The sequence below is a fragment of the Poeciliopsis prolifica genome, unplaced genomic scaffold (genome assembly GCF_027474105.1).
Source record: "Poeciliopsis prolifica strain line A6 unplaced genomic scaffold, Auburn_PproV2 SCAFFOLD012, whole genome shotgun sequence".
NCBI lineage: Eukaryota > Metazoa > Chordata > Actinopteri > Cyprinodontiformes > Poeciliidae > Poeciliopsis > Poeciliopsis prolifica.
The window spans coordinates 3,203,648-3,231,619 of record NW_026562387.1 but is presented as its reverse complement, the minus strand read 5'-3'; the positions used below and the strand labels follow the sequence as shown (position 1 = coordinate 3,231,619).

The window sequence follows — 27,972 nt, the reverse complement described above, 5'->3', positions numbered from 1 at the left end:
AATAAACGTCTTAGAATTGGAAAAAACCTTCCTGCAGAAATATCAACAAGTGAATTAAATGCCTGCAGGACAAACTGAAAAACGCCATAGAAGAACTAAACAAAGTTGACATTTTATATCAAGATTTGTCCGTGAGATATGAAAGAGACATTAGTTCACTTAAAAAGCTGCAGAACGAAACCAAATTAAAAGTAATTCCGCGGAAAATATTGTTGAATCTACAAACGATTTACCGTCAACCACCACGGCGAGTCCTCAAGAAGAAGAAGAGGAAATATCAGTCGGCCATGTCGACGATTAATGATTCAAATGACATGGATTCAGAGGAGGAACAACCTGAACCAGAACCAGAACCAGAACCAGGTTGTTCTAAGGACGCTGAAGACATGGAGGATATTATGACCCAACAAGAAAGTGGCCTTCAGGATTTAGACAGTAAAAAGAAACCGAAAACCACCATTTGGAAAAGAATGAAAAAATTTCTTGGATTTAAGTCAAAACGAAAACCAAAGAAAGAAAACGATAAAGATGATTAATTTTGATATTTATCAAGACATTAAAGAGAAGAACTGAGGACCACATCCAGGTTGTCGCCTCTGTGTTCAGGGCAAGTTTTAAAAGTTTAAAGTTTTAAAACTTTTAAGTTATAAAGTTTGAAAACTTTAAAGTTTCAAAACTTCAGTTTTAAGTTAACTTAAAACTTAAAACACTGCACGGCCCAGTATTTTAACACTGAAAGTCGCATTAATAGTGTTTTAAGTCTCACCATTTTATCTTATTGGAAATAAACCCATTAAAACTTCTTGATTAGCTAAAAACTGACGTGGCATGAACATCGGGATTCAGAGTATAAAAAAAATATTAAAACCTCTTTAAAACTTAAGTTTTAAAACTTAACAGTTTTAAAACAAAGTTTTAAAGACAGAACTTCGTCTTAAAAAGACAGTTTTTCCCCCGATTGACAAAATAGATCCTTCCAACCCAACAGAAACATCGTGGGCAGCACGGTGGCGCAGCGGTTAGCGCTGCGTCTTCACAGAGACCATCTGTGTGGAGTTTGCATGGTCTCCCCGTGTTTGCGTGGGTTTTCCCCGGGCGCTCCGGTTCACCCCACATCCCCTAAAACATGCAGGTCAGGTCAGTTGGTCACTGCAAATCGCCCCCAAAACAGTTTATAAACTCCAACACATGTTCAGTTTTATTGTTAAACTTGTAAAATTATTGACATTTTCCCTCCACTGGTTTAGTGATAGAGGCTCATTACTGCAACACTCAGCTAAATATTTATAGCAACTTGTTGATTATAGTAATGATTTCTGTTTATTTTCACTGTACTTGTGCTTTCCTGGTTTGACCTTTGGTTGACCTTTTCACATGAAATTGCCCTGAATTGTAGCTCATTATGCTGCGTTTAAACCTGTATTTTAGAGAAGATAAGCAAAAGGATCATGCAGTGGCGTCTTTAGGACGACTGTGTCTCTGTGGGTAGATGGACCAGAAGGTTGTCGGTTCGATTTCAGCTTCCTCAGCCACATGTTGAGGTGCCATTGGGCAGGGCATTTAGCGGCAAGTTGCCCAGCGACCTGCATGTGGGTGTAAATGTGTGTGTGGGTGAATGTGACTGCAGCGTGAAGCGCTTTGAGTATCAGCATGATTAGCAAGTTCAGTCCATTTACCTTTGATAATAAATCCTGGTTTTGTTTTCATTAGTGATGTTTCATGACGTGCCGAGGCTTCGGAGCGAGGCGAGTAAAGGAGGGGAGGTTTCCGTAAAGCGCGTATCGAAGCTTGCTTCATTTAGGGGAGGAGCCGAAACGATGACGTCCGAAGCCTCACTGCCCGGCTGTACCATGTGACCGCTTCAGGAAGTGGTCACATGGTACATGGCTTCATTAACCCCACAGGCTCCATTTAAATGTGGATTGTTGTAGGCGAGTTGCGGTCAGTTAGAGAGTGGATAGAGGTTTGATAGTTTGGATAGCAGAGTTTGGATTGTGGTTATTTAGTTTGAGACAGTTAGTTTGGAGTTTGGAGAGTTTAGGAGAGAGAGAGAGAGAGAGATCTGAGATTTGGGATCGTCTCTTTTCAAAGGCTGGAGAAGTAGTGTCAAAAAAGAGGAATCCTTTGAAACAATAAACTGTGGAGAAATTGTTGTTTCTTAATAAAAATGAATGAAATCATCCAAGTTACACAAGCATTAGCCTCTTCACTGCCCCTCCCTAGTTCCACAAGCACTTTCACTGTCCTCTGCCTGATGAAGCCATTTTTCTAGAGTCACAGAAAAACATTATTACACAACATGCCATATCACATGACAACTATTTTGGGAAAAATTACACACAGAGAATACATTCAACCAATATCTTATTATTCACATATGTATTTACATAATTTATGTAGACAAATGATTTTGTCCTACACCTTTTGTGACGTCATTCCCAAGAGCCATAATAGACAAAAATTTAATGCATCACACCTGTTTAAGATACAGCTGGCTGTGATTATACACCTGGCCAGTAGTGGTTTCGTGAGCACATGAAGCTTCAAGAAATGAACCCTTTCTGAACCAGTTGGATCAAGTGGTTCAATGCCTCATGAGGCTTCATCTCACCATCACTAGTTTTCATACCAAACATAAGAAACGTGATTTAACATGTTTAGACTTTTTCAGGTTCCAGTTAAGTTAAGATTAGAGTTAAATCTGTACATTGAATTAGATGATAATTGTAATCATAATTTAATAATCCGGACCGTGAAGAAGCCCAGAGTTATTTTATCTCTGATAAAACAGGTTTTATCAAAGATAAAAGTTATTGTGTGAGCTTTCTCTTTGTCTTTATTTACAATAACAAATTCAAGATAAACTAAACAAAAAAAGTGCAATTCAACATGAAAACTGTGTAGAAAAGGAAAAAAACAAGAACAATCCATGAAAGTATGAAAACAGAGAACTTAATCAGAAATCATTTCCATTACAGGAAGAAATCAATTCTTAGATAAATACTTTGTAATAAATATGAAGCTTTTGTGTTGTTGAGCTTATTGCTGTCTGCTTGTAAAAAAGAAGAAAAAGGGGCTGAGAAATGCCTAAATCAGTTTTTTAACCAGCTTTATAGTCAGACTGCAAATTATGTTTTGTTTAGGATGTTACTTATCGGTTTTGTTTGTCAACCTGGGTTTAATTCCTAGTCCTGGGGAATCTGCTGCATGTCATTCCCTCCTTTCTCCTCCCAATTTCCTGTTCAACCACTGCAAAAATAACGGCTACTAGAACCTAAAACACTTTATTAGAGCCTGAAAACTTTTTAAAAACTAAACAAATGGACCAAAAGTCAGAATATGATTACCTCCACATTGTGCTCGTTTCCTCATGTTAACAACTTTCTTCCATTGTCTCTCATTTTTCTCTTTCCTACATAATTAACAGGTTATTTAATACACACACACATGCACACATTTACACGTCCCCTCCATGGCTGCCACCTTATGGTGGTGGGGGGTTTGAGTGTCCCAGTGATCCTAGGAGTTATGCTGTCGGGCTTCATGCCTCTGGTTGGGCCACCCGATGCAGACGGGTCCAAGGTGAGGAACCAGACCAAGCGCAGCCCAAAGATCCCATATGATCAATACGACCATTGGAAACAGGTTTGACTCGACCGTACAGGAGGTCCTACCCTTACGGGGCCCAGAGGTGCAAACCACTTCAGCATATTGAAAGCACGATTACAAATTACATAAGCGCTAAAACATGAACGAAAGTGTAACAGAGAACAAAGTGTGTGTATATGTCTTTGTGAATTTTGCCCAAAATAATGAAGGTTGTGTCTGTTTCTGGTGGGATTTTGAGTGATGCCACGGTTTAGAGCCACCTAGTGGTGTGATGACAGACTGCATGTGACGGGTCCTTCAGGTTTCCCCACCAGAATCCTGTGAAGTTCTGGTGGGGGTCGGTGCGAGAGAGGCAGCTCTTCATTACTTCTTTTACTTGGGGTCATATTTTTCTAGTTAAATACTAAACAAAATACTATAACATTTAACATCTACAAATATGATTTATAAAGTTTTATAATGGTTATGCTAAAAAAATATGACCCTATAGGTGGGAGCTGCGCCAGTTGGTGTTCCTGGCTGACCATTCAGTCATGATGCTAACTGTGTCTTTTGTTTTTCAGCTGAGGGGCCACAAGAAGGCAGTGACGTTTTGAAGATTTGTCTTTAGTTTTTTTTGTCATTCTAGTAAATAAGCAGAGAACTTTACACAAGCACTAAAACATGAATGAAAGTGCTACAACGTTGATGAAACTGTTAGGATTCAAGTTGGTGTGAGTGCTCCTCCGAATAGACGATCTTCGTGGGAGCGTTCTGGCAGGCTGACGCACCTGAAGCGGATTTCTGAAATCGGCTGCAGGATTCTTAAGAAGCGGTGGAGCAGCCATTCATCGCTCGATGGTCCCACTTGTTGGTCAGAGTCAATCCCAAGGTTTTGCCAAGCTTCATGTTGACCAAGGACTAAGTTAATCTTTGTGTTGTTTTTCTCAGATTTTGGATGCACTGCCTGGACCCAGCTAGGAACCATGCCCACCCGAACACTGACACCGATTACCCACCGGACTAAACGCTCTCGTCTGCCGCCCGAGCCTGCAACCTTCTCTGAGCCTCTGCACCCACGGATCCTACCTCCTCCTCGGCAATCCTCCATCAGATGAACTGTAAGCCCTTCCCTCCACTTCCCTGTCAAGATCCTCTCACTCCCGCTCCTACTAACCTATCCCCTCTCCAAGCAGTACCACAGCCGCCCGGCCGCTCCCGATCCCAGTGGACAACTTAGGCTCAACATATTCAATAATAACTGTAAATAAATCTTTGAATCAAAAATCTTCCGGTTTGATGTCTAAACCTGCATGTGGGTAAAGAAACTCAAATCCAACATGACAGAAACGGATCAGGTATGTCCCAGTGGGAGATGTAAGAAATCGCTCCTTCCTCTGCGGCTCGTTTTTACTTTGAATCGGAAGTTATTCTGGCTTTAACGTGTTTTTGAAAAACATGAACGTTCTTGGTGATATAAAAACGCTTTCATTAATGTCATTGTGTTTTTGTTCATGTTATAGAGCTTTTGTAATTGTGGTTTCGATTTGCTGAAGTGGTTTGAACCTCAGGGGCCACCGTACACCCTGGAGCCAGGCTGGGGCGCTTTGGGAGCCCCTGGTGGCCAGTGGCTGATATGACAATAAAAAACCTTTAATCCCTGAACAATATTAACTATTTGTGCATCGAGAAATACACTTAGCATACTAAGGTAAATGTTATTTAATTTGGTTAAGAATAATTATCGTACTATCAATAAATGACTTCTAATGCATGTTGTTAGTTGCCAGAGCAACAATAACACCTTTATCAGCTCAGAGGTTCAAACTGATGAAAAGTGAGGAAAGATGCTCTCTACTAAAATATTCCTCGCCATCTTCCATGTTCTTTCAGCAAACAGTGGAGTTGCTTTTCTTTCTGCAAACAACAGAGTTGTTTTTGGTTTCACCACCATTGACCTGCTACTTTACCCGCCATTGAAAATTTTATTAAAGGTTGTCTGCTAGTCTGCAGCTCATGTGACCAAAGCAGGCGAAGAGGTGAAAGGTTAAAACAGTCAACATTGTCTTGTTGGGAAACCCCAAGATCATTGGGAGTCTTAAAAGATGCATTTGATCAGGGGTGCCCAAAACGTCGATCGCGATCGACCGGTCGATCGCGATCTACCGGTCGATCGCGATCGACCGGTCGATCGCGATCTACCGGTCGATCGCGGGGAGGTTTTGAATCGATCTCTGCAGCAGGTGACAAACTGAAAACCTCCAGGACGCTGAGAGCAGCACTTCCTCTTCTGACAGACTTATCAAAAATAGTCACTAAGATCCAAAACATTTGTAGCTTCATTAAAAAATAATAAAGCCTGAAACCTGATATCGTAACAGACTGAACGTTTTTAACGTAATCTTTGCTCGGCTTGCGGGGCAGGCGGTTGCCACGGCAACGGGTGTGCTTAATGATAAAGAGAGAGAGAGAGTGAAACGGTGCGAGTGGTTCTGAGTTGATCACCTGTTCGGGTTATTTGTTTTCCTTCGCGGTGGTTCATCACAGCCACTGGAGTTTCTGAACGTTCAATAAACGACAAACTTGGACTAATGACCTCGTTCGTTTGCAGTAAACGTCACAACCAACATCAAATAGGACACATATATTTGATTACATTTTAACAAACAAATGGCTTCTACCACAATAATTGTGTCAAATTACATTAATTATATCCCAAATTCAGAAGATTTGCCTTTACCTTTGCAAAGCTCTTTGGTTCCTCCTATCAGTCTGCAGTTTCGCATGGTGACGTCATCAAACCAAATTTCGGATCTACCATAACTGAATGACACCTGCTGGCCTGCAATCAGCTGCTGACTGAGAAACCAGTAACCTGCTGCCAGTGTCAGAATCTCACTGAGGAAGAAACTGCATTAGGTTTTCTATCACTTTATCGTTTCTGACATAACTGATGTATATTTGCATAGAAAATTAGTCAATAGGGTTTCATTTATAATTTGTGAGGTAGATCTCAGCCGGCTGGTGAGAAAAAAAGTAGATCTTGGTCTCGAAAAGTTTGAGCACCCCTGCATTTGATTATTTTAGTTCATTTTTATCTCCAAACAGTGGTGCTGCAAAAGTTTGAACAATCGCAAACGGACTGATTAGTGTGAAAAGATGTTCAATATTATTTTATTTTATTGAATGCTGAAACACCTATTCATTGATATTTTAACCATTGAATTGGTTTTTATCAATGCAACCTGGCACAACATTCAGATTTTTGATCTGGGCCCAAATGGAAATGAGTTTGATGTCCCTGACATAAGACAAGAGAATCATGGACTATTTTGACTGAAACAAGATCTTTGGAGGTGGAATGATGTCACACCGCCAGCAAAGGGAGATTCTGTGATGTCACTGGCGATGCCGCCTGTGATGTCATCAACAGCAGAATTCTATGTAACACAATTCTGCATATTTGTCATTGCTCGCAATACTACTGACCAGTTCAGACGCTCGCAAACTCCTTAAGATATTTTATCGACGATTCATTGATAGTGTTTGAGAAAATGTCTCAGCAAAGTGCAAGATCAACCATGATGGGATTTAATCCAGGAGGGGAACCACCAACACCCCCAAGGCAGGAGCTCTACTGCCAACCTGATGATTTGGAAAGAGAGATACGTAGACTGAACGGCCTTTTGAACAAGGAAAAGGCCAAAATGCTTGCAGTGAGAGAGAAACTGGAGGAAGAGCTCCAAGAAATGGAGTTTCAACTCAAGAAGCAGGAGGAGTTAAAAGTTGGCTATTTTGATCAGGCCTGCAAAGCGAAGGCCGAACTGGAAAGGCTGGAGAAGTTCAGAGACGTGGAAGTCCTGAAATTTGATGTCATCGCTTCTCAGGCTCAGCTTGAAATCAAAGATATGGAGAAGGAGGAAATAAAGCAGAAATATGAACAAGTGAGGGTCTCCTGCTTTCACACAGTTGAAGCATTTATGGACGAACTACATGAAGAGAAAGAGAAGAATAAGGCATTGGAAGAAGAACTGAAGGAGCTGCAGAGGTCATTCCAGGAGCTCAATGCCAAATATAATGCTGACTTGATAAAGAGGAGAGAAGAGACCAAGTCACAAACATTTTACGAGGAAAAGATTAGTGAGAAGCAGCGATTACTGGATATTGTGAAAACAGAGATGGAAACGATGAGGGTAGAAATGATAGAAAAATTGAGTCGATGCAAGAAGCAGAACAACTTTTACAGAGAGAATTGGAGGAATCTAAAAAATCGTATTATGATCTGACTTTGGCCCATGAGAAGGAAATCGCAATCTTGAAACTAGACCTGGAGCGATACCAACAGGAGCTAAAGCAAGAGAAAGAAGATCATTTAGAAAACCTTGGAAAAAATAAGGAGCTGACTGAAAAACTGAAAGCCCAGAAAGAAAGTGGAGAGATCCTGAAGAAGCAAATGATTGAAAACAACAGATTTTATCTGGAGAAGGCAGAGGAGGAGAAGAAGGTGATAAACGTCTTAGAATTGGAAAAAACCTTCCTGCAGAAATTATCAACAAGTGAGATTAAATGCCTGCAGGACAAACTGAAAAACGCCACAGAAGAACTAAACAAAGTTGACATTTATATCAAGATTTGTCCGTGAGATATGAAAGAGACATTAGTTCACTTAAAAAAGCTGCAGAACGAAACCAAATTAAAAGTAATTCCGCGGAAAATATTGTTGAATCTACAAACGATTTACCGTCAACCACCACGGCGAGTCCTCAAGAAGAAGAAGAGGAAATATCAGTCGGCCATGTCGACGCAATTAATGATTCAAATGACATGGATTCAGAGGAGGAACAACCTGAACCAGAACCAGAACCAGAACCAGAACCAGGTTGTTCTAAGGACGCTGAAGACATGGACGATATTATGACCCAAGAAGAAAGTGGCCTTCAGGATTTAGACAGTAAAAAGAAACCGAAAACCACCATTTGGAAAAGAATGAAAAAATTTCTTGGATTTAAGTCAAAACGAAAACCAAAGAAAGAAAACGATAAAGATGATTAATTTTGATATTTATCAAGACATTAAAGAGAAGAACTGAGGACCACATCCAGGTTGTCGCCTCTGTGTTCAGGGCAAGTTTTAAAAGTTTAAAGTTTTAAAACTTTTAAGTTATAAAGTTTGAAAACTTTAAAGTTTTAAAACTTAAGTTTTAAGTTAACGTAAAACTTAAAACATTGCACGGCCCAGTATTTTAACACTGAAAGTCGCATTAATAGTGTTTTAAATCTCACCATTTTGTCTTATTGGAAATAAACCCATTAAAACGTCTTGATTAGCTAAAAACTGACATGTGGCATGAACATGTATAAACATTCAGAGTATAAAAAAATATTAAAACCTCTTTAAAACTTAAGTTTTAAAACTTTAAAGTTTTAAAACTTAAGTTTTAAAACTTTAAAGTTTTAAAACAAAGTTTTAAGACAGAACTTTGTCTTTAAAAAGACAGTTTTTCCCCGATTGACAAAATAGATCCTCCCAACCCAACAGAAAAATGGTGGACAGCACGGTGGCGCAGCGGTTAGCGCTGCGTCTTCACAGAGACCATCTGTGTGGAGTTTGCATGGTCTCCCCGTGTTTGCGTGGGTTTTCCCCGGGCGCTCCGGTTCACCCCACATCCCCTAAAACATGCAGGTCAGGTCAGTTGGTCACTGCAAATCGTCCCCAAAACAGTTTATAAACTCCAACACATGTTCAGTTTTATTGTTAAACTTGTAAAATTAATTGGCATTTTCCCTCCACTGGTTTAGTGATAGAGGCTCATTACTGCAACACTCAGCTAAATATTTATAGCAACTTGTTGATTATAGTAATGATTTCTGTTTATTTTCACTGTACTTGTGCTTTCCTGGTTTGACCTTTGGTTGACCTTTTCACATGAAATTGCCCTGAATTGTAGCTCGTTATGCTGCGTTTAAACCTGTATTTTAGAGAAGATAAGCAAAAGGATCATGCAGTGGCGTCTTTAGGACGACTGTGTCTCTGTGGGTAGATGGACCAGAAGGTTGTCGGTTCGATTTCAGCTTCCTCAGCCACATGTTGAGGTGCCATTGGGCAGGGCATTTAGCGGCAAGTTGCCCAGCGACCTGCATGTGGGTGTAAATGTGTGTGTGGGTGAATGTGACTGCAGCGTGAAGCGCTTTGAGTATCAGCATGATTAGCAAGTTCAGTCCATTTACCTTTGATAATAAATCCTGGTTTTCTTTTCATTAGTGATGTTTCATGACGTGCCGAGGCTTCGGAGCGAGGCGAGTAAAGGAGGGGAGGTTTCCGTAAAGCGCGTATCGAAGCTTGCTTCATTTAGTGGAGGAGCCGAAAACGATGACGTCCGAAGCCTCGCTGCCCGGCTGTACCATGTGACCGCTTCAGGAAGTGGTCACATGGTACATGGCTTCATTAACCCCACAGGCTCCATTTAAAATGTGGATTGTTGTAGGCGAGTTGCGGTCAGTTAGAGAGTGGATAGAGGTTTGATAGTTTGGATAGCAGAGTTTGGATTGTGGTTATTTAGTTTGAGACAGTTAGTTTGGAGTTTGGAGAGTTTAGGAGAGAGAGAGAGAGAGAGATCTGAGATTTGGGATCGTCTCTTTTCAAAGGCTGGAGAAGTAGTGTCAAAAAAGAGGAATCCTTTGAAACAATAAACTGTGGAGAAATTGTTGTTTCTTAATAAAAATGAATGAAATCATCCAAGTTACACAAGCATTAGCCTCTTCACTGCCCCTCCCTAGTTCCACAAGCACTTTCACTGTCCTCTGCCTGATGAAGCCATTTTCTAGAGTCACAGAAAAACATTATTACAAACATGCCATATCACATGACACAACTATTTTGGGAAAAATTACACACAGAGAATACATTCAACCAATATCTTATTATTCACATATGTATTTACATAATTTATGTAGACAAATGATTTTGTCCTACACCTTTTGTGACGTCATTCCCAAGAGCCATAATAGACAAAAATTTAATGCATCACACCTGTTTAAGATACAGCTGGCTGTGATTATACACCTGGCCAGTAGGTGGTTTCGTGAGCACATGAAGCTTCAAGAAATGAACCCTTTCTGAACCAGTTGGATCAAGTGGTTCAATGCCTCATGAGGCTTCATCTCACCATCACTAGTTTTCATACCAAACATAAGAAACGTGATTTAACATGTTTAGACTTTTTCAGGTTCCAGTTAAGTTAAGATTAGAGTTAAATCTGTACATTGAATTAGATGATAATTGTAATCATAATTTAATAATCCGGACCGTGAAGAAGCCCAGAGTTATTTTATCTCTGATAAAACAGGTTTTATCAAAGATAAAAGTTATTGTGTGAGCTTTCTCTTTGTCTTTATTTACAATAACAAATTCAAGATAAACTAAACAAAAAAAGTGCAATTCAACATGAAAACTGTGTAGAAAAGGAAAAAAACAAGAACAATCCATGAAAGTATGAAAACAGAGAACTTAATCAGAAATCATTTCCATTACAGGAAGAAATCAATTCTTAGATAAATACTTTGTAATAAATATGAAGCTTTTGTGTTGTTGAGCTTATTGCTGTCTGCTTGTATAAAAAAGAAGAAAAAGGGGCTGAGAAATGCCTAAATCAGTTTTTTAACCAGCTTTATAGTCAGACTGCAAATTATGTTTTGTTTAGGATGTTACTTATCGGTTTTGTTTGTCAACCTGGGTTTAATTCCTAGTCCTGGGGAATCTGCTGCATGTCATTCCCTCCTTTCTCCTCCCAATTTCCTGTTCAACCACTGCAAAAATAACGGCTACTAGAACCTAAAACACTTTATTAGAGCCTGAAAAACTTTTTAAAAACTAAACAAATGGACCAAAAGTCAGAATATGATTACCTCCACATTGTGCTCGTTTCCTCATGTTAACAACTTTCTTCCATTGTCTCTCATTTTTCTCTTTCCTACATAATTAACAGGTTATTTAATACACACACACATGCACACATTTACACGTCCCCTCCATGGCTGCCACCTTATGGTGGTGGGGGGTTTGAGTGTCCCAGTGATCCTAGAAGTTATGCTGTCGGGGCTTCATGCCTCTGGTTGGGCCACCCGATGCAGACGGGTCCAAGGTGAGGAACCAGACCAAGGGCAGCCCAAAGATCCCATATGATCAATACGACCATTGGAAACAGGTTTGACTCGACCGTACAGGAGGTCCTACCCTTACGGGGCCCAGAGGTGCAAACCACTTCAGCATATTGAAAGCACGATTACAAATTACATAAGCGCTAAAACATGAACGAAAGTGTAACAGAGACAAAGTGTGTGTATATGTCTTTGTGAATTTTGCCCAAAATAATGAAGGTTGTGTCTGTTTCTGGTGGGATTTTTGAGTGATGCCACGGTTTAGAGCCACCTAGTGGTGTGATGACAGACTGCATGTGACGGGTCCTTCAGGTTTCCCCACCAGAATCCTGTGAAGTTTCTGGTGGGGGTCGGTGCGAGAGAGGCAGCTCTTCATTACTTCTTTTACTTGGGGTCATATTTTTCTAGTTAAAATACTAAACAAAATACTATAACATTTAACATCTACAAATATGATTTATAAAGTTTTATAATGGTTATGCTGAAAAAATGACCCTATAGGTGGGAGCTGCGCCAGTTGGTGTTCCTGGCTGACCATTCAGTCATGATGCTAACTGTGTCTTTTGTTTTTCAGCTGAGGAGCCACAAGCAGGCAGTGACGTTTTGAAGATTTGTCTTTTGTTTTTTTGTCATTCTAGTAAATAAGCAGAGAACTTTACACAAGCACTAAAACATGAATGAAAGTGCTACACGTTGATGAAACTGTTAGGATTCAAGTTGGTGTGAGTGCTCCTCCGAATAGACGATCTTCGTGGGAGCGTTCTGGCAGGCTGACGCACCTGAAGCGGATTTCTGAAATCGGCTGCAGGATTCTTAAGAAGCGGTGGAGCAGCCATTCATCGCTCGATGGTCCCACTTGTTGGTCAGAGTCAATCCCAAGGTTTTGCCAAGCTTCATGTTGACCAAGGACTAAGTTAATCTTTGTGTTGTTTTTCTCAGATTTTGGATGCACTGCCTGGACCAGCTAGGAACCATGCCCACCCGAACACTGACACCGATTACCCACCGGACTAAACGCTCTCGTCTGCCGCCCGAGCCTGCAACCTTCTCTGAGCCTCTGCACCACGGATCCTACCTCCTCCTCGGCAATCCTCCATCAGATGAACTGTAAGCCCTTCCCTCCACTTCCCTGTCAAGATCCTCTCACTCCCGCTCCTACTAACCTATCCCCTCTCCAAGCAGTACCACAGCCGCCCGGCCGCTCCCGATCCCAGTGGACAACTTAGGCTCAACATATTCAATAATAACTGTAAATAAATCTTTGAATCAAAAATCTTCCGGTTTGATGTCTAAACCTGCATGTGGGTAAGAAACTCAAATCCAACATGACAGAAACGGATCAGGTATGTCCCAGTGGGAGATGTAAGAAATCGCTCCTTCCTCTGCGGCTCGTTTTTACTTTGAATCGGAAGTTATTCTGGCTTTAACGTGTTTTGAAAAACATGAACGTTCTTGGTGATATAAAAACGCTTTCATTAATGTCATTGTGTTTTTGTTCATGTTATAGAGCTTTTGTAATTGTGGTTTCGATTTGCTGAAGTGGTTTGAACCTCAGGGCCACCGTACACCCTGGAGCCAGGCTGGGGCGCTTTGGGAGCCCCTGGTGGCCAGTGGCTGATATGACAATAAAAAACCTTTAATCCCTGAACAATATTAACTATTTGTGCATCGAGAAATACACTTAGCATACTAAGGTAAATGTTATTTAATTTGGTTAAGAATAATTATCGTACTATCAATAAATGACTTCTAATGCATGTTGTTAGTTGCCAGAGCAACAATAACACCTTTATCAGCTCAGAGGTTCAAACTGATGAAAAGTGAGGAAAGATGCTCTCTACTAAAATATTCCTCGCCATCTTCCATGTTCTTTCAGCAAACAGTGGAGTTGCTTTTCTTTCTGCAAACAACAGAGTTGTTTTTGGTTTTCACCATTGACCTGCTACTTTACCCGCCATTGAAAATTTTATTAAAGGTTGTCTGCTAGTCTGCAGCTCATGTGACCAAAGCAGGCGAAGAGGTGAAAGGTTAAAACAGTCAACATTGTCTTGTTGGGAAACCCCAAGATCATTGGGAGTCTTAAAAGATGCATTTGATCAGGGGTGCCCAAAACGTCGATCGCGATCTACCCGGTCGATCGCGATCTACCCGGTCGATCGCGATCTACCCGGTCGATCGCGATCTACCCGGTCGATCGCGGGGAGGTTATGAGTCGATCTCTGCAGCAGGTGACAAACTGAAAACCTCCAGGACGCTGAGAGCAGCACTTCCTCTTCTGACAGACTTATCAAAAATAGTCACTAAGATCCAAAACATTTGTAGCTTCATTAAAAATAATAAAGCCTGAAACCTGATATCGTAACAGACTGAACGTTTTTAACGTAATCTTTGCTCGGCTTGCGGGGCGCAGGCGGTTGCCACGGCAACGGGTGTGCTTAATGATAAAGAGAGAGAGAGAGAGTGAAACGGTGCGAGTGGTTCTGAGTTGATCACCTGTTCGGGTTATTCTGTTTTCCTTCGCGGTGGTTCATCACAGCCACTGGAGTTTCTGAACGTTCAATAAACGACAAACTTGGACTAATGACCTCGTTCGTTTGCAGTAAACGTCACAACCAACATCAAATAGGACACATATATTTGATTACATTTTAACAAACAAATGGCTTCTACCAATAATTGTGTCAAATTACATTAATTATATCCAATTCAGAAGATTTGCCTTTACCTTTGCAAAGCTCTTTGGTTCCTCCTATCAGTCTGCAGTTTCGCATGGTGACGTCATCAAACCAAATTTCGGATCTACCATAACTGAATGACACCTGCTGGCCTGCAATCAGCTGACTGAGAAACCAGTAACCTGCTGCCAGTGTCAGAATCTCACTGAGGAAGAAACTGCATTAGGTTTTCTATCACTTTATCGTTTCTGACACAACTGATGTATATTTGCATAGAAAATTAGTCAATAGGGTTTCATTTATAATTTGTGAGGTAGATCTCAGCCGGCTGGTGAGAGAAAAAGTAGATCTTGGTCTCGAAAAGTTTGAGCACCCCTGCATTTGATTATTTTAGTTCATTTATCTCCAAACAGTGGTGCTGCAAAGTTTGAACAATCGCAAACGGACTGATTAGTGTGAAAAGATGTTCAATATTATTTTATTTTAAACACTTATTGAATGCTGAAACACCTATTCATTGATATTTTAACAATTGAATTGGTTTTTATCAATGCAACCTGGCACAACATTCAGATTTTTGATCTGGGCCCAAATGGAAATGAGTTTGATGTCCCTGACATAAGACAAGAGAATCATGGACTATTTTGACTGAAACAAGATCTTTGGAGGTGGAATGATGTCACACCGCCAGCAAAGGGAGATTCTGTGATGTCACTGGCGATGCCGCCTGTGATGTCATCAACAGCAGAATTCTATGTAACACAATTCTGCATATTTGTCATTGCTCGCAATACTACTGACCAGTTCAGACGCTCGCAAACTCCTTAAGATATTTTATCGACGATTTCATTGATAGTGTTTGAGAAAATGTCTCAGCAAAGTGCAAGATCAACCATGATGGGATTTAATCCAAGGAGGGGAAACCACCAACACCCCCAAGGCAGGAGCTCTACTGCCAACCCTGATGATTTGGAAAGAGAGATCCGTAGACTGAACGGCCTTTTGAACAAGGAAAAGGCCAAAATGCTTGCAGTGAGAGAGAAACTGGAGGAAGAGCTCCAAGAAATGGAGTTCAACTCAAGAAGCAGGAGGAGTTAAAAGTTGGCTATTTTGATCAGGCCTGCAAAGCGAAGGCCGAACTGGAAAGGCTGGAGAAGTTCAGAGACGTGGAAGTCCTGAAATTTGATGTCATCGCTTCTCAGGCTCAGCTTGAAATCAAAGATATGGAGAAGGAGGAAATAAAGCAGAAATATGAACAAGTGAGGGTCTCCTGCTTTCACACAGTTGAAGCATTTATGGACGAACTACATGAAGAGAAAGAGAAGAATAAGGCATTGGAAGAAGAACTGAAGGAGCTGCAGAGGTCATTCCAGGAGCTCAATGCCAAATATAATGCTGACTTGATAAAGAGGAGAGAAGAGACCAAGTCACAAACATTTTACGAGGAAAAGATTAGTGAGAAGCAGCGATTACTGGATATTGTGAAAACAGAGATGGAAACGATGAGGGTAGAAATGATAGGAAAAATTGAGTCGATGCAAGAAGCAGAAACAACTTTTACAGAGAGAATTGAGGAATCTAAAAAATCGTATTATGATCTGACTTTGGCCCATGAGAAGGAAATCGCAATCTTGAAACTAGACCTGGAGCGATACCAACAGGAGCTAAAGCAAGAGAAAGAAGATCATTTAGAAAACCTTGGAAAAAATAAGGAGCTGACTGAAAAACTGAAAGCCCAGAAAGAAATGGAGAGATCCTGAAGAAGCAAATGATTGAAAACAACAGATTTTATCTGGAGAAGGCAGAGGAGGAGAAGAAGGTAATAAACGTCTTAGAATTGGAAAAAACCTTCCTGCAGAAATCATCAACAAGTGAAATTAAATGCCTGCAGGACAAACTGAAAAACGCCACAGAAGAAACTAAACAAAGTTGACATTTTATATCAAGATTTGTCCGTGAGATATGAAAGAGACATTAGTTCACTTAAAAAAGCTGCAGAACGAAACCAAATTAAAAGTAATTCCGGAAAATATTGTTGAATCTACAAACGATTTACCGTCAACCACCACGGCGAGTCCTCAAGAAGAAGAAGAGGAAATATCAGTCGGCCATGTCGACGCAATTAATGATTCAAATGACATGGATTCAGAGGAGGAACAACCTGAACCAGAACCAGAACCAGAACCAGAACCAGGTTGTTCTAAGGACGCTGAAGACATGGACGATATTATGACCCAAGAAGAAAGTGGCCTTCAGGATTTAGACAGTAAAAAGAAACCGAAAACCACCATTTGGAAAAGAATGAAAAAATTTCTTGGATTTAAGTCAAAACGAAAACCAAAGAAAGAAAACGATAAAGATGATTAATTTTGATATTTATCAAGACATTAAAGAGAAGAACTGAGGACCACATCCAGGTTGTCGCCTCTGTGTTCAGGGCAAGTTTTAAAAGTTTAAAGTTTTAAAACTTTTAAGTTATAAAGTTTGAAAACTTTAAAGTTTTAAAACTTAAGTTTTAAGTTAACGTAAAACTTAAAACATTGCACGGCCCAGTATTTTAACACTGAAAGTCGCATTAATAGTGTTTTAAATCTCACCATTTTGTCTTATTGGAAATAAACCCATTAAAACGTCTTGATTAGCTAAAAACTGACATGTGGCATGAACATGTATAAACATTCAGAGTATAAAAAAATATTAAAACCTCTTTAAAACTTAAGTTTTAAAACTTTAAAGTTTTAAAACTTAAGTTTTAAAACTTTAAAGTTTTAAAACAAAGTTTTAAAGACAGAACTTTGTCTTTAAAAAGACAGTTTTTCCCCGATTGACAAAATAGATCCTCCCAACCCAACAGAAAAATGGTGGACAGCACGGTGGCGCAGCGGTTAGCGCTGCGTCTTCACAGAGACCATCTGTGTGGAGTTTGCATGGTCTCCCCGTGTTTGCGTGGGTTTTCCCCGGGCGCTCCGGTTCACCCCACATCCCCTAAAACATGCAGGTCAGGTCAGTTGGTCACTGCAAATCGTCCCAAAACAGTTTATAAACTCCAACACATGTTCAGTTTTATTGTTAAACTTGTAAAATTAATTGGCATTTTCCCTCCACTGGTTTAGTGATAGAGGCTCATTACTGCAACACTCAGCTAAATATTTATAGCAACTTGTTGATTATAGTAATGATTTCTGTTTATTTTCACTGTACTTGTGCTTTCCTGGTTTGACCTTTGGTTGACCTTTTCACATGAAATTGCCCTGAATTGTAGCTCGTTATGCTGCGTTTAAACCTGTATTTTAGAGAAGATAAGCAAAAGGATCATGCAGTGGCGTCTTTAGGACGACTGTGTCTCTGTGGGTAGATGGACCAGAAGGTTGTCGGTTCGATTTCAGCTTCCTCAGCCACATGTTGAGGTGCCATTGGGCAGGGCATTTAGCGGCAAGTTGCCCAGCGACCTGCATGTGGGTGTAAATGTGTGTGTGGGTGAATGTGACTGCAGCGTGAAGCGCTTTGAGTATCAGCATGATTAGCAAGTTCAGTCCATTTACCTTTGATAATAAATCCTGGTTTTTTTTCATTAGTGATGTTTCATGACGTGCCGAGGCTTCGGAGCGAGGCGAGTAAAGGAGGGGAGGTTTCCGTAAAGCGCGTATCGAAGCTTGCTTCATTTAGTGGAGGAGCCGAAAACGATGACGTCCGAAGCCTCGCTGCCCGGCTGTACCATGTGACCGCTTCAGGAAGTGGTCACATGGTACATGGCTTCATTAACCCCACAGGCTCCATTTAAAATGTGGATTGTTGTAGGCGAGTTGCGGTCAGTTAGAGAGTGGATAGAGGTTTGATAGTTTGGATAGCAGAGTTTGGATTGTGGTTATTTTTGAGACAGTTAGTTTGGGGTTTGGAGAGTTTAGGAGAGAGAGAGACAGAGAGAGAGAGAGAGAGAGAGAGAGAGAGAGAGAGATCGGGATTTGGGATGTCTCTTTTTCAAAGGCTGGAGAAGTAGTGTCAAAAAAGAGGAATCGTTTGAAACAACAAACTGTGGAGAAATTGTTGTTTCTTAATAAAAATGAATGAAATCATCCAAGTTACACAAACATTAGCCTCTTCATTGCCCCTCCCTAGTTCCACAAGCATTTTCACTGTCCTCTGCCTGATGAAGCCATTTTTCTAGAGTCACAGAAAAACATTATTACACAACATGCCATATCACATGACACGACTATTTTGGGAAAAATTACACACAGAGAATACATTCAACCAATATCTTATTATTCACATATATATTTACATAATTTATGTAGACAAATGATTTTGTCCTACACCTTTTGTGACGTCATTCCCAAGAGCCATAATAGACAAAAATTTAATGCATCACACCTGTTTAAGATACAGCTGGCTGTGATTATACACCTGGCCAGTAGGTGGTTTCGTGAGCACATGAAGCTTCAAGAAATGAACCCTTTCTGAACCAGTTGGATCAAGTGGTTCAATGCCTCATGAGGCTTCATCTCACCATCACTAGTTTTCATACCAAACATAAGAAACGTGATTTAACATGTTTAGACTTTTTCAGGTTCCAGTTAAGTTAAGATTAGAGTTAAATCTGTACATTGAATTAGATGATAATTGTAGTCATAATTTAATAATCCGGACCGTGAAGAAGCCCAGAGTTATTTTATCTCTGATAAAACAGGTTTTATCAAAGATAAAAGTTATTGTGTGAGCTTTCTCTTTGTCTTTATTTACAATAACAAATTCAAGATAAACTAAACAAAAAAAGTGCAATTCAACATGAAAACTGTGTAGAAAAAAAAAAACAAGAACAATCCATGAAAGTATGAAAACAGAGAACTTAATCAGAAATCATTTCCATTACAGGAAGAAATCAATTCTTAGATAAATACTTTGTAATAAATATGAAGCTTTTGTGTTGTTGAGCTTATTGCTGTCTGCTTGTATAAAAAGAAGAAAAAGGGGGCTGAGAAATGCCTAAATCAGTTTTTTAACCAGCTTTATAGTCAGACTGCAAATTATGTTTTGTTTAGGATGTTACTTATCGGTTGTTTGTCAACCTGGGTTTAATTCCTAGTCCTGGGGAATCTGCTGCATGTCATTCCCTCCTTTCTCCTCCCAATTTCCTGTTCAACCACTGCAAAAATAACGGCTACTAGAACCTAAAACACTTTATTAGAGCCTGAAAAACTTTTTAAAAACTAAACAAATGGACCAAAAGTCAGAATATGATTACCTCCACATTGTGCTCGTTTCCTCATGTTAAAACTTTCTTCCATTGTCTCTCATTTTTTCTCTTTCCTACATAATTAACAGGTTATTTAATACACACACACATGCACACATTTACACGTCCCCTCCATGGCTGCCACCTTATGGTGGTGGGGGGTTTGAGTGTCCCAGTGATCCTAGAAGTTATGCTGTCGGGGCTTCATGCCTCTGGTTGGGCCACCCGATGCAGACGGGTCCAAGGTGAGGAACCAGACCAAGGGCAGCCCAGAGATCCCATATGATCAATACGACCATTGGAAACAGGTTTGACTCGACCGTACAGGAGGTCCTACCCTTACGGGGCCCAGAGGTGCAAACCACTTCAGCATATTGAAAGCACGATTACAAATTACATAAGCGCTAAAACATGAACGAAAGTGTAACAGAGAGCAAAGTGTGTGTATATGTCTTTGTGAATTTTGCCCAAAATAATGAAGGTTGTGTCTTTTCTGGTGGGATTTTTGAGTGATGCCACGGTTTAGAGCCACCTAGTGGTGTGATGACAGACTGCATGTGACGGGTCCTTCAGGTTTCCCCACCAGAATCCTGTGGAGTTCTGGTGGGGGTCGGTGCGAGAGAGGCAGCTCTTCATTACTTCTTTTACTTGGGGTCATATTTTTCTAGTTAAATACTAAACAAAATACTATAATAACATTTAACATCTACAAATATGATTTATAAAGTTTTATAATGGTTATGCTGAAAAAATATGACCCTATAGGTGGGAGCTGCGCCAGTTGGTGTTCCTGGCTGACCATTCAGTCATGATGCTAACTGTGTCCTTTGGTTTTCAGCTGAGGGGCCACAAGCAGGCAGTGACGTTTTGAAGATTTGTCTTTTGTTTTTTTGTCATTCTAGTAAATAAGCAGAGAACTTTACACAAGCACTAAAACATGAATGAAAGTGCTACAACGTTGATGAAACTGTTAGGATTCAAGTTGGTGTGAGTGCTCCTCCGAATAGACGATCTTCGTGGGAGCGTTCTGGCAGGCTGACGCACCTGAAGCGGATTTCTGAAATCGGCTGCAGGATTCTTAAGAAGCGGTGGAGCAGCCATTCATCGCTCGATGGTCCCACTTGTTGGTCAGAGTCAATCCCAAGGTTTTGCCAAGCTTCATGTTGACCAAGGACTAAGTTAATCTTTGTGTTGTTTTTCTCAGATTTTGGATGCACTGCCTGGACCCAGCTAGGAACCATGCCCACCCGAACACTGACACCGATTACCCACCGGACTAAACGCTCTCGTCTGCCGCCCGAGCCCGCAACCTTCTCTGAGCCTCTGCACCAACGGATCCTACCTCCTCCTCGGCAATCCTCCATCAGATGAACTGTAAGCCCTTCCCTCCACTTCCCTGTCAAGATCCTCTCACTCCCGCTCCTACTAACCTATCCCCTCTCCAAGCAGTACCACACCCGCCCGGCCGCTCCCGATCCCAGTGGACAACTTAGGCTCAACATATTCAATAATAACTGTAAATAAATCTTTGAATCAAAAATCTTCCGGTCTGATGTCTAAACCTGCATGTGGGTAAAGAAACTCAAATCCAACATGACAGAAACGGATCAGGTATGTCCAGTGGGAGATGTAAGAAATCGCTCCTTCCTCTGCGGCTCGTTTTTACTTTGAATCGGAAGTTATTCTGGCTTTAACGTGTTTTTGAAAAATGAACGTTCTTGGTGATATAAAAACGCTTTCATTAATGTCATTGTGTTTTTGTTCATGTTATAGAGCTTTTGTAATTGTGGTTTCGATTTGCTGAAGTGGTTTGAACCTCAGGGCCACCGTACACCCTGGAGCCAGGCTGGGGCGCTTTGGGAGCCCCTGGTGGCCAGTGGCTGATATGACAATAAAAAACCTTTAATCCCTGAACAATATTAACTATTTGTGCATCGAGAAATACACTTAGCATACTAAGGTAAATGTTATTTAATTTGGTTAAGAATAATTATCGTACTATCAATAAATGACTTCTAATGCATGTTGTTAGTTGCCAGAGCAACAATAACACCTTTATCAGCTCAGAGGTTCAAACTGATGAAAAGTGAGGATAGATGCTCTCTACTAAAATATTCCTCGCCATCTTCCATGTTCTTTCAGCAAACAGTGGAGTTGCTTTTCTTTCTGCAAACAACAGAGTTGTTTTTGGTTTCACCACCATTGACCTGCTACTTTACCCGCCATTGAAAATTTTATTAAAGTTTGTCTGCTAGTCTGCAGCTCATGTGACCAAAGCAGGCGAAGAGGTGAAAGGTTAAAACAGTCAACATTGTCTTGTTGGGAAACCCCAAGATCATTGGGAGTCTTAAAAGATGCATTTGATCAGGGGTGCCCAAAACGTCGATCGCGATCTACCGGTCGATCGCGATCTACCGGGTCGATCGCGTGGAGGTTTTGAATCGATCTCTGCAGCAGGTGACAAACTGAAGACCTCCAGGACGCTGAGAGCAGCACTTCCTCTTCTGACAGACTTATCAAAAATAGTCACTAAGATCCAAAACGTTTGTAGCTTCATTAAAAAATAATAAAGCCTGAAACTTGATATCGTAATGGACTGAACGTTTTTAACGTAATCTTTGCTCGGCTTGCGGGGCGCAGGCGGTTGCCACGGCAACGGATGTGCTTATTGATAAAGAGAGAGAGAGAGTGAAACGGTGCGAGTGGTTCTGAGTTGATCACCTGTTCGGGTTATTTTCTTGTTTTCCTTCGCTGTGGTTCATCACAGCCAATGGAGTTTCTGAACGCTCAATAAACGACAAACTTGGACTAATGACCTCGTTTGTTTGCAGTAAACGTCACAACCAACATCAAATAGGACACATATATTTGATTACATTTTAACAAACAAATGGCTTCTACCACAATAATTGTGTCAAATTACATTAATTATATCCCAAATTCAGAAGATTTGCCTTTACCTTTGCAAAGCTCTTTGGTTCCTCCTATCAGTCTGCAGTTTCGCATGGTGACGTCATCAAACCAAATTTCGGATCTACCATAACTGACTGATACCTGCTGGCCTGCAACCAGCTGCTGACTGAGAAACCAGTAACCTGCTCCCAGTGTCAGAATCTCACTGAGGAAGAAACTGCATTAGGTTTTCTATCACTTTATCGTTTCTGACACAAACTGATGTATATTTGCATAGAAAATTAGTCAATAGGGTTTCATTTATAATTTGTGAGGTAGATCTCAGCCGGGGGAGAGAAAAAGTAGATCTTGGTCTCGAAAAGTTTGAGCACCCCTGCATTTGATTATTTTAGTTCATTTTTATCTCCAAACAGTGGTGCTGCAAAAGTTTGAAAATCGCAAATGGACTGATTAGTGTGAAAAGATGTTCAATATTATTTTATTTTAAAACACTTATTGAATGCTGAAACACCTATTCATTGATATTTTAACATTGAATTGGTTTTTATCAATGCAACCTGGCACAACATTCAGATTTTTGATCTGGGCCCAAATGGAAATGAGTTTGATGTCCCTGACATAAGACAAGAGAATCATGGACTATTTTGACTGAAACAAGATCTTTGGAGGTGGAATGATGTCACACCGCCAGCAAAGGGATTCTGTGATGTCACTGGCGATGCCGCCTGTGATGTCATCAACTGTAGAATTGTATGTAACACAATTCTGCATATTTGTCATTGCTCGCAATACTACTGACCAGTTCAGACGCTCGCAAACTCCTTAAGATATTTTATCGACGATTTCATTGATAGTGTTTGAGAAAATGTCTCAGCAAAGTGCAAGATCAACCATGATGGGATTTAATCCAAGGAGGGGAAACCACCAACACCCCAAGGCAGGAGCTCTACTGCCAACCCTGATGATTTGGAAAGAGAGATACGTAGACTGAACGGCCTTTTGAACAAGGAAAAGGCCAAAATGCTTGCAGTGAGAGAGAAACTGGAGGAAGAGCTCCAAGAAATGGAGTTTCAACTCAAGAAGCAGGAGGAGTTAAAAGTTGGCTATTTGATCAGGCCTGCAAAGCGAAGGCCGAACTGGAAAGGCTGGAGAAGTTCAGAGACGTGGAAGTCCTGAAATTTGATGTCATCGCTTCTCAGGCTCAGCTTGAAATCAAAGATATGGAGAAGGAGGAAATAAAGCAGAAATATGAACAAGTGAGGGTCTCCTGCTTTCACACAGTTGAAGCATTTATGGACGAACTACATGAAGAGAAAGAGAAGAATAAGGCATTGGAAGAAGAACTGAAGGAGCTCCAGAGGTCATTCCAGGAGCTCAATGCCAAATATAATGCTGACTTGATAAAGAGGAGAGAAGAGACCAAGTCACAAACATTTTACGAGGAAAAGATTAGTGAGAAGCAGCGATTACTGGATATTGTGAAAACAGAGATGGAAACGATGAGGGTAGAAATGATAGAAAAAATTGAGTCGATGCAAGAAGCAGAACAACTTTTACAGAGAGAATTGGAGGAATCTAAAAAATCGTATTATGATCTGACTTTGGCCCATGAGAAGGAAATCGCAATCTTGAAACTAGACCTGGAGCGATACCAACAGGAGCTAAAGCAAGAGAAAGAAGATCATTTAGAAAACCTTGGAAAAAATAAGGAGCTGACTGAAAAACTGAAAGCCCAGAAAGAAAGTGGAGAGATCCTGAAGAAGCAAATGATTGAAAACAACAGATTTTATCTGGAGAAGGCAGAGGAGGAGAAGAAGGTGATAAACGTCTTAGAATTGGAAAAAACCTTCCTGCAGAAATTATCAACAAGTGAGATTAAATGCCTGCAGGACAAACTGAAAAACGCCATAGAAGAACTAAACAAAGTTGACATTTTATATCAAGATTTGTCCGTGAGATATGAAAGAGACATTAGTTCACTTAAAAAAGCTGCAGAACGAAACCAAATTAAAAGTAATTCCGCGGAAAATATTGTTGAATCTACAAACGATTTACCGTCAACCACCACGGCGAGTCCTCAAGAAGAAGAAGAGGAAATATCAGTCGGCCATGTCGACGCAATTAATGATTCAAATGACATGGATTCAGAGGAGGAACAACCTGAACCAGAACCAGAACCAGAACCAGAACCAGGTTGTTCTAAGGACGCTGAAGACATGGACGATATTATGACCCAAGAAGAAAGTGGCCTTCAGGATTTAGACAGTAAAAAGAAACCGAAAACCACCATTTGGAAAAGAATGAAAAAATTTCTTGGATTTAAGTCAAAACGAAAACCAAAGAAAGAAAACGATAAAGATGATTAATTTTGATATTTATCAAGACATTAAAGAGAAGAACTGAGGACCACATCCAGGTTGTCGCCTCTGTGTTCAGGGCAAGTTTTAAAAGTTTAAAGTTTTAAAACTTTTAAGTTATAAAGTTTGAAAACTTTAAAGTTTTAAAACTTAAGTTTTAAGTTAACGTAAAACTTAAAACATTGCACGGCCCAGTATTTTAACACTGAAAGTCGCATTAATAGTGTTTTAAATCTCACCATTTTGTCTTATTGGAAATAAACCCATTAAAACGTCTTGATTAGCTAAAAACTGACATGTGGCATGAACATGTATAAACATTCAGAGTATAAAAAAATATTAAAACCTCTTTAAAACTTAAGTTTTAAAACTTTAAAGTTTTAAAACTTAAGTTTTAAAACTTTAAAGTTTTAAAACAAAGTTTTAAAGACAGAACTTTGTCTTTAAAAAGACAGTTTTTCCCCGATTGACAAAATAGATCCTCCCAACCCAACAGAAAAATGGTGGACAGCACGGTGGCGCAGCGGTTAGCGCTGCGTCTTCACAGAGACCATCTGTGTGGAGTTTGCATGGTCTCCCCGTGTTTGCGTGGGTTTTCCCCGGGCGCTCCGGTTCACCCCACATCCCCTAAAACATGCAGGTCAGGTCAGTTGGTCACTGCAAATCGTCCCAAAACAGTTTATAAACTCCAACACATGTTCAGTTTTATTGTTAAACTTGTAAAATTAATTGGCATTTTCCCTCCACTGGTTTAGTGATAGAGGCTCATTACTGCAACACTCAGCTAAATATTTATAGCAACTTGTTGATTATAGTAATGATTTCTGTTTATTTTCACTGTACTTGTGCTTTCCTGGTTTGACCTTTGGTTGACCTTTTCACATGAAATTGCCCTGAATTGTAGCTCGTTATGCTGCGTTTAAACCTGTATTTTAGAGAAGATAAGCAAAAGGATCATGCAGTGGCGTCTTTAGGACGACTGTGTCTCTGTGGGTAGATGGACCAGAAGGTTGTCGGTTCGATTTCAGCTTCCTCAGCCACATGTTGAGGTGCCATTGGGCAGGGCATTTAGCGGCAAGTTGCCCAGCGACCTGCATGTGGGTGTAAATGTGTGTGGGTGAATGTGACTGCAGCGTGAAGCGCTTTGAGTATCAGCATGATTAGCAAGTTCAGTCCATTTACCTTTGATAATAAATCCTGGTTTTCTTTTCATTAGTGATGTTTCATGACGTGCCGAGGCTTCGGAGCGAGGCGAGTAAAGGAGGGGAGGTTTCCGTAAAGCGCGTATCGAAGCTTGCTTCATTTAGTGGAGGAGCCGAAAACGATGACGTCCGAAGCCTCGCTGCCCGGCTGTACCATGTGACCGCTTCAGGAAGTGGTCACATGGTACATGGCTTCATTAACCCCACAGGCTCCATTTAAAATGTGGATTGTTGTAGGCGAGTTGCGGTCAGTTAGAGAGTGGATAGAGGTTTGATAGTTTGGATAGCAGAGTTTGGATTGTGGTTATTTAGTTTGAGACAGTTAGTTTGGAGTTTGGAGAGTTTAGGAGAGAGAGAGAGAGAGAGATCTGAGATTTGGGATCGTCTCTTTTCAAAGGCTGGAGAAGTAGTGTCAAAAAAGAGGAATCCTTTGAAACAATAAACTGTGGAGAAATTGTTGTTTCTTAATAAAAATGAATGAAATCATCCAAGTTACACAAGCATTAGCCTCTTCACTGCCCCTCCCTAGTTCCACAAGCACTTTCACTGTCCTCTGCCTGATGAAGCCATTTTTCTAGAGTCACAGAAAAACATTATTACACAACATGCCATATCACATGACACAACTATTTTGGGAAAAATTACACACAGAGAATACATTCAACCAATATCTTATTATTCACATATGTATTTACATAATTTATGTAGACAAATGATTTTGTCCTACACCTTTTGTGACGTCATTCCCAAGAGCCATAATAGACAAAAATTTAATGCATCACACCTGTTTAAGATACAGCTGGCTGTGATTATACACCTGGCCAGTAGGTGGTTTCGTGAGCACATGAAGCTTCAAGAAATGAACCCTTTCTGAACCAGTTGGATCAAGTGGTTCAATGCCTCATGAGGCTTCATCTCACCATCACTAGTTTTCATACCAAACATAAGAAACGTGATTTAACATGTTTAGACTTTTTCAGGTTCCAGTTAAGTTAAGATTAGAGTTAAATCTGTACATTGAATTAGATGATAATTGTAATCATAATTTAATAATCCGGACCGTGAAGAAGCCCAGAGTTATTTTATCTCTGATAAAACAGGTTTTATCAAAGATAAAAGTTATTGTGTGAGCTTTCTCTTTGTCTTTATTTACAATAACAAATTCAAGATAAACTAAACAAAAAAAGTGCAATTCAACATGAAAACTGTGTAGAAAAGGAAAAAAACAAGAACAATCCATGAAAGTATGAAAACAGAGAACTTAATCAGAAATCATTTCCATTACAGGAAGAAATCAATTCTTAGATAAATACTTTGTAATAAATATGAAGCTTTTGTGTTGTTGAGCTTATTGCTGTCTGCTTGTATAAAAGAGAAGAAAAAGGGGCTGAGAAATGCCTAAATCAGTTTTTTAACCAGCTTTATAGTCAGACTGCAAATTATGTTTTGTTTAGGACGTTACCTATAGGTTTTGTTTGTCAACCTGGGTTTACTTCCTAGTCCTGGGGAATCTGCTGCCTGTCATTCCCTCGTTTCTCCTCCCAATTTCCTGTTCAACCACTGCAAAAATAATGGCTACTAGAGCCTAAAACACTTTATTAGAGCCTGAAAAACTTTTTAAAAACTAAACAAATGGACCAAAAGTCAGAATATAATTACCTCCACATTGTGCTCGTTTCCTCATGTTAACAACTTTCTTCCATTGTCTCTCATTTTCTCTCTTTCGTTCATAATTAACAGGTTATTTAATATACACACACATGCACACATTTACACGTCCCCTCCATGGCTGCCACCTTATGGTGGTGGGGGGTTTGAGTGTCCCAGTGATCCTAGAAGTTATGCTGT

General features: G+C 40.3%; 1 protein-coding gene across 4 annotated transcripts in view; it reads right to left on the bottom strand.

The window, feature by feature from the left end:
* The window catches only part of ccny (cyclin Y), a 77,879-nt gene that overhangs the window by 19,925 nt on the left and 29,982 nt on the right, over positions 1–27,972 (bottom strand). The window lies entirely within an intron of this gene.